Raw genomic sequence first — 8,252 nt, forward strand, 5'->3', positions numbered from 1 at the left:
ATTAACAAATTGCAAAAAGATCACATGTAATAGCTACAAAATTTATTATATTATAAGAAAAAGCTTTCAATTTGGGTAAGAACTCCAAAATAGAAACTATATGGAAATAGAAAGTCAGAAGATCAGAGGCTACATGTATCAAACCTAACACAAATCTGGAATTGTGTTAATAATTAGAACTGGGAGAATATTAGCCTTAAAAAAGTGTCCACTCGCCTATCCAAAGTAAAAACAAAAACAAAAACAAAAACTAAAATGTACCTACCATCCTCCCTAAAAATTTCCAGCTGACCTTTTCTTAGTACCAGTGATTGAAAACTTGTTGAGGAAAGAAACTTTAATCATCTAGCTTGCAATGCCAAGAAGACTTTTAACCTAGATAGTACTCAATAATAAGCCAGATTGATAGAAAATATTTACAACACATTTATTTGACCAAAAACTTTTACTTAGAATCTATGAAGAACTTTTACAAATCTATATTGGCAAGAAAACAATCAAAAATGGTCAAAAGTCATAAAAATATACTGGACTAAAAAATCAACAAATGTCAATAAGTGCAATAGTCACCAGGAAATGCTAATTAAACCAGAATGAAATGCTGTTTCTCACTCCCTGAAACAGCTAAACCATGAAAAACAGATACTTCTAAGTATGACAACTGTACGGAATAAATGAGCGTCCCATATATTGCTCATGGGAGAGTAAAATAATATGATCACTTTAGAGACCTGTTTGACATTTTGTTATAAATTTAAACATATATCCACTCAATGCCCGAACAATTCAACTACTAGATATTTATAAAAGAAAAATGAAAACATATACTTATAAAAAGAGTTATTAATTACAGCTTAAAATTGGAAACAACCTAAATGTCTATCAAGAAGAAAAATGTATGCATATATTACAGTTTATTCATACAATGTAGGGTCAAGACCAGAGTAAGACAAGGAAGGTATGTGTGTGTATGCCCGTAAGTGTGTGTGCATGAGTGTATGTGTTTACATAAATGTGCATATATAAGGACACACATACAAATATATGATATAAATTTATTGTGGCTAGCTACATAACTTACAGGTTGCAAAATGGAAATATGCATCCTCTTGTTCAAAAGGCAGAAGTGTAAGCGCCATTATTGTTCATTTTTGTGTTGCACAAAGCTATTTTTAAGTGCAAATAAGAGCATGTGGTAGAGTATGTGGAATTACTGAAATTACACAGCTCTTATTTCATAACTGAGCTATGCATATGAATTTTGTTCTTACCAGAATGATGGAAATGTACATTAATTCAAATGTATTTATTTCATTTGGATACAGGCATATTTAACCAATACTTACTACCTTCAGCTTATTGATTTATAAGGACTAATTGAAGAAAAAAGAATTATGGGTTGTCCTATCTTTTCAGTTCTTTCCCATTCAGTGTCACCATTTTTAGCATAAGGTGTTGACTAGTAAAGGGAAGTAGGACTCCAAAGAAAGGTTACATTAGGGTTCCTTGGTTGCCCGTGTTTCGTAAAATGCCATTGCTTACTTTCGGCGTGAAATGTGAATGGAGTGGCAAGAAAAGGCAGCAAACGTGCATATTTCATGTTTCTCTTCTGCTAATGTGCATGCTCCATTGTCCCATTGGACTTCACCTACAAATCATAAGTTCAAAGATAAAATTATCAACAGTTTTCAAGATGGCAACAGCAGAACATTAAGCCAAACATAGATCCTTCTGAACCTGGAACCATTTGAGACTATATATGTGGCATATGCAAAAAGCCAGCCTTTATCAGTTGAATACATAGATGATAGATAGATAGATAGATAGATAGATAGATAGATAGATGATAGATAGACAAATATTGAGATAGATGAATGATTGATTAGTCTATATTAGCAAAGCACCCTTTAAAAGGTGATATGGCTTGGATTTGTGTCCCTGCCCAAATCTCATGTTGAATTGTAATCCCCAATGTTGGAGGTGGGGACTGGTGGGAGGTGATTGGATCATGGGAGTGGAATTCTCCCTTGCTGTTCTCCTAATAGTGAGTTCTCACAAGATCTGGTTGTTGAAAAGTGTGTAGCACCTCCCACTTTCCTCTCTTTCTCCTTCTCCGGCCGTGGAACACATGACTCTGTCCCCTTCATCTTCTGCTATCTTTGTAAGTTTCCTGAGGCCTCCCCAGCCATGCTTCCTGTACAGGCTGTGGAATGGTGAGCCAATTAAACCTCTTTATAAATTACCAAGTCTCAGGTAGTTCCTTATAGCAGTGCAAGAACGGACTAACACAAAATGTAAAAGAGACTTCAGAGGAGAAACATGATGAGAAGTAATCAAAATCTGAATATATCTTGATGAGTCGAAAGAGCTTGGATGTGGGCTTTATGAGGAAAAGATAAATCAAAAGTGACTCAAGGTTTTTGGCCTGAGAAACTAGAAAAGTAGAGTTATTATGTAATGAAATGGCAGTGACTACAGGAGGAGGTGGTTTCAGAGATGAGAGAGATCAGAAGTTCAATTTTGGATGTACTAAGTTTAAGTGCCCATTATACATCCAAGTGTAAATGTCAATTAGGCAGTTGGATATGTGAGTCTGGAGAGCAGGGAAGACATCTGAGCTGGAGATTTAATTTGAGAGTAGTCAGCACACTGGTGACACGATATTTAAAGCCGTGAGAAGTGAGAAAAGCTGATGCAAGAAGTAAGTGTAGATGGAGAAGGGAAAGGTGTGAGGACTGAGCCTTGGATCACTTCACTATTTAGAGATTGAAGAAATGACGTGTGACCTACAATGGAAACTTCAAAATTAACTTTGGCAAATGACTTAATATCTCCAAACGTTTTTTAGTTAACTGTGAAGTAAGGATATTGATACCTACTTCTTAGGATTGCTGGAGAATAAAAGATACAAATAATATTATCTAAACTATCCAGAATACACAACAAGATTGCCTTCTCATTCTAAGTGTAGTGTTTCTTTTCTCTGGTTCATTTCCCGTCCTTTCCCCAAAGGTCTCAAAACAAACAAACAAATAGACAAGCTTATTTATTTACTTATTTGTATCACTTCTATTTGCTTTCTTAATGACCTTCTCTACTGGTCAATTGCCCAGGACAGGAAACATGACTTATTTATCTTGGTGAGTACATTAAACACATTGGCTCACAATGAGTTTTTTTTATACTGTCCAAAGCAACATCACTTCACAGTTCTTAAGAAGTCAGTAGAATCAGGAATCTGACCTAAAAGAAACATTGTTTTACATTTCTTATAGTTATGTTTCCTTTAACTTGGTGAACTAAAAATAATTCGAGAATGAATTTTTCATATTTTTCTTCTTCAGAGCTAAGAAGAATAACAGTGAAAAATTTAAATATGATAGCACCTATGAGAAATAAGTAACTCTTCTAACCTACTCTAATATCTAAGTTGAAAACTAAATGTTCTTTGGCATTCTGTAGGACTTACAAAATGTCAAGATAGCCTCCACTCTGATTATTCATAAATTTGAAGTGCCTCCATTTAACATTCAAGCTTGCAAAGTACCTCTCTCTGGTTTTAGTGGAAAAACAGAGCTTTTTACATTAACGATAACTTATATACAATTGTGTTAAAGGGCTTTAACTGAACCCAGGGAGAAAAAAATGTTACATCTAACCCTATTCAGAGCTGCCAAGCCTCTGATTTGGGTTATATATAGCAAAGTCAAAAAATCACATAAATTTTAGCTAAATCATTTTCCTTTCTTGCACAGCGGTTCTCATTGGCTAGCCATTGAAAAGATGCAAAACTTCCTATTATCTAAGAGTCAAAAATTGACCCTAATGTTTCTTTCAGTGTTTGACTTAAAGAGGTATGCTCTCAAAGAGTATGAAACTGGGAAATACTGGCCGTTCTAGGGATGATGTCAGAACACAAACTGGAAAAGAAGAAACCATTCTGAATGTATAAACCAGAGGGAATGAAATGCAAGGAACCAGCTAGATTAATGATGAAACACTCCAGAAAACAACCAGGCCTTGGCTCTTAGATGGCATTTTGGGACATGCCCTGGACCAGAGAGGAGCTCACTGCCCTAAAGGGTGAGTCCCAGGTCAGGCAGCATTCACCACAGAATTAAATTAATACCACAGAATTTAATTCTGTGGTATTAAAGGGATACCACAGAAATACAAAAGTTCTTTAAATGCCACTATGAACAAAATCTATGAGATGCCTGGGTTGGCTTTGCAATTCCACTGTTCTAAAATATGTAGTCCAGAGGCCTGAAGATCATGCAGTCCAGCGGCCTGAAGTTCATCCAGTCCAGTCTACTACTATTGGCACTAGAGCACTCCTCCCAGGGGCCATAGGTTGGACCCACCCACCCTGCTATTACTACTACAGCTGCACTCACCTGCATGTACTACTTGCAGGCCTAGAGATGACTGGTTAATTAATAATCAGTGAACAGGAGACAATAAGGCAACCCAGAGATTAACAACAATAGAAGTCCCTACATTCTCCACCACTAGACTAAAGAGACAAATTAAGAAGGTGGTTTTACCAGGGATCAAGAACCAGGATTATCTAGTGGAATCTAGGGCTATGTTCACACTGACTTCTCAGCACATCCTTTCTATATAGGACAGTGATTATCAAATTTTACGTAGATAAATGTTACATGAGCAATTGCTTAAAATGCAGGTTCCCAGAACTCACCACCAGAGATTCTGTTTCAGTAGAATCTGATGTAGTGGTATTAATCCCAGGAACATGTAAAACAAATGCCCCTTGGTGATTTTAATATATGTGGTCCCTGGGTCACATTTGTAAGTGCATCGTTCAGGAGAGATTTTCATGGAAGGACAAATCATAGCAAAACTGCTATTTGGAAAGAAATCAGCCCAATGTTGGGTGAGACGTGATGGAATCAGAAAATGTTCTGAATGCATTAATTTTATGTTTCCATTAATGCCTGGCTCTTCCATTGCTTTTCTTAGACTCTATGCTGATCACATTCTACCCCCTCAAAAAAAAATTTGAACTTAAACGTATATACTAATTAGGATTCCTTAAGATTGCAAGTAATAGAGACAGATTCAGGTTGCCTCAGGATTTTGTACCAAGTAACTGAGGAGTAAAAAGAGCAAAGAAAACTATTTTAAATGACAGCACAGCTGCTTCTGTAAAACTGAGATTGTAAACCATTATTTAGGACATTATATTTAACGTCAATTCTGGTGACCTAATAGAAGGTCTCATGACCTCGTCTTTTTTATACCCTCAGATACATGAGGTTTGCACCTCTACTTCCTTAGTCACTCTTATGACTCAGTTTTCTTATTACCTCCTTCTTTTTGTGTGCCTTTTTCTCTAACTCCACATCCTCCTCAAATGATTCATTCATTGCTAACTCTGAACTTAAAGCTATTTATCTCTTTGCATTCAAAGATGCCCAAAAATGTTGCAATCAAGTAAATGAGATAATGAGATAGTATCCTATATGGAGCCTATATTGAATAGAGGTCTCAGATTTGTTTAGGTTCTTCAGCAAGAATCATATTCCAGTCCTGCTTTAAGACTGCATGCCTCAGTATTTCTTCACATGTTATTAATGGACAGTCACTCAAGTAATTTCAGCACATGATGAATTTTACCAATTTCATTTTGATTTTTTTCTAAAGTCCATCTCAAAATTATGAATACTTGACTGTTAAACACATGGGCTCACCAAATATTCACTACAGAAAATGAATTATCTTCTACTCAAATATTTCTACTAAAGATGTTTTCATAATATTATCTGTTTGCTTAATCTGTCATTGCAGATCATTTATTATTCCAAGAATCTTTCTAAGAAGCTAGCAACTGCTTCACTAAAACATTAATTAATACCTACTAATGATGTCTGAAAGATGTGTAGAATATATATAATCATCTATTCTTTCTCCAATAGAATAGCTACACAAATATTTAAAAGCATCTATTATGGCTCTCTGAAGTCTTTTTTTTTTTTTTTTTTTTTGAGGCAGAGTCTTGCTCCATTGCCCAGGTTGGAATGCAGTGACATGATCATGGCTCATTGCAGCCTCGACCTCCTGGGCTCAAGCAATCCTCCCACCTCAGCCTCCCAATTAGCCAGGACTACAGGAACACTTCATCACACCCAGCTAATTTTTGTGTAGATATGGGGGTCTCACTGTGTTGTCCAGGCTAATCTCAAAATCAAGCAATCCCCCCAACTCAGCCTCCCAAAGCATTGGAATTAGAGGCATGAGCCACTGCACCCAGCTCTCTCAAATCTTTTTATCTCCAGACTAAATTCACCAAGTTCCTTTAATCTTTCCTCATGGGTCAGAGTTTTCAGACACTTCATTGTTCTGAACATACACTTATTTGCCAATGACTCTGTTACCTTGTGGTGTATAGTGTTAGAGAAAATATTTCAAGTGTGAATGCTTAGTAGATGGGGTGACTAACATTCTTTATATGGACATGATATTGGATTGATACAACTTAATACCATGTCATGATAATATTTTTAGCGGCATGATCAGGGTGTTGACACATGCTGAACTTATCATGGTCAACAAAACACAAGACTTTACTATGATAGTACAAAGGTACTATCATACTGTTTCTTCCTAGTCATTACCTACACAATCATTGTTTTTTGTTTGTTTTTTATTTATTTATTTATTTATTTATTTATTTTTTATTTTTTATTATACTTTAAGTTTTAGGGTACATGTGCACATTGTGCAGGTTAGTTACATATGTATACATGTGCCATGCTGGTGCGCTGCACCCACTAACTCGTCATCTAGCATTAGGTATATCTCCCAATGCTATCCCTCCCCCCTCCCCCCTCCCCACCACAGTCCCCAGAGTATGGTATTCCCCTTCCTGTGTCCATGTGATCTCATTGTTCAATTCCCACCTATGAGTGAGAATATGCGGTGTTTGGTTTTTTGTTCTTGCGATAGTTTACTGAGAATGATGGTTTCCAATTTCATCCATGTCCCTACAAAGGATATGAACTCATCATTTTGTATGGCTGCATAGTATTCCATGGTGTATATGTGCCACATTTTCTTAATCCAGTCTATCATTGTTGGACATTTGGGTTGGTTCCAAGTCTTTGCTATTGTGAATAATGCCGCAATAAACATACGTGTGCATGTGTCTTTATAGCAGCATGATTTATAGTCATTTGGGTATATACCCAGTAATGGGATGGCTGGGTCAAATGGTATTTCTAGTTCTAGATCCCTGAGGAATCGCCACACTGACTTCCACAATGGTTGAACTAGTTTACAGTCCCACCAACAGTGTAAAAGTGTTCCTATTTCTCCACATCCTCTCCAGCACCTGTTGTTTCCTGACTTTTGAATGATTGCCATTCTAACTGGTGTGAGATGATATCTCATAGTGGTTTTGATTTGCATTTCTCTGATGGCCAGTGATGATGAGCATTTTTTCATGTGTTTTTTGGCTGCATAAATGTCTTCTTTTGAGAAGTGCCTGTTCATGTCCTTCGCCCACTTTTTGATGGGGTTGTTTGTTTTTTTCTTGTAAATTTGTTTGAGTTCACTGTAGATTCTGGATATTAGCCCTTTGTCATTTGAGTAGGTTGCGAAAATTTTCTCCCATGTTGTAGGTTGCCTATTCACTCTGATGGTAGTTTCTTTTGCTGTGCAGAAGCTCTTTAGTTTAATTAGACCCCATTTGTCAATTTTGGCTTTTGTTGCCATTGCTTTTGGTGTTTTGGACATGAAGTCCTTGCCCACGCCTATGTCCTGAATGGTAATGCCTAGGTTTTCTTCTAGGGTTTTTATGGTTTTAGGTCTAACGTTTAAATCTTTAATCCATCTTGAATTGATTTTTGTATAAGGTGTAAGGAAGGGATCCAGTTTCAGCTTTCTACATATGGCTAGCCAGTTTTCCCAGCACCATTTATTAAATAGGGAATCCTTTCCCCATTGCTTGTTTTTCTCAGGTTTGTCAAAGATCAGATAGTTGTAGGTAAGCGGCGTTATTTCTGAGGGCTCTGTTCTGTTCCATTGATCTATATTTCTGTTTTGGTACCAGTACCATGCTGTTTTGGTTACTGTAGCCTTGTAGTATAGTTTGAAGTCAGGTAGTGTGATGCCTCCAGCTTTGTTCTTTTGGCTTAGGATTGACTTGGCGATGCGGGCTCTCTTTTGGTTCCATATGAACTTTAAAGTACAAAGGTACTATCATACTGTTTCTTCCTAGTCATTACCTA

Source organism: Pan troglodytes, chromosome 13 (genome assembly GCF_028858775.2).
Source record: "Pan troglodytes isolate AG18354 chromosome 13, NHGRI_mPanTro3-v2.0_pri, whole genome shotgun sequence".
Lineage (NCBI taxonomy): Eukaryota > Metazoa > Chordata > Mammalia > Primates > Hominidae > Pan > Pan troglodytes.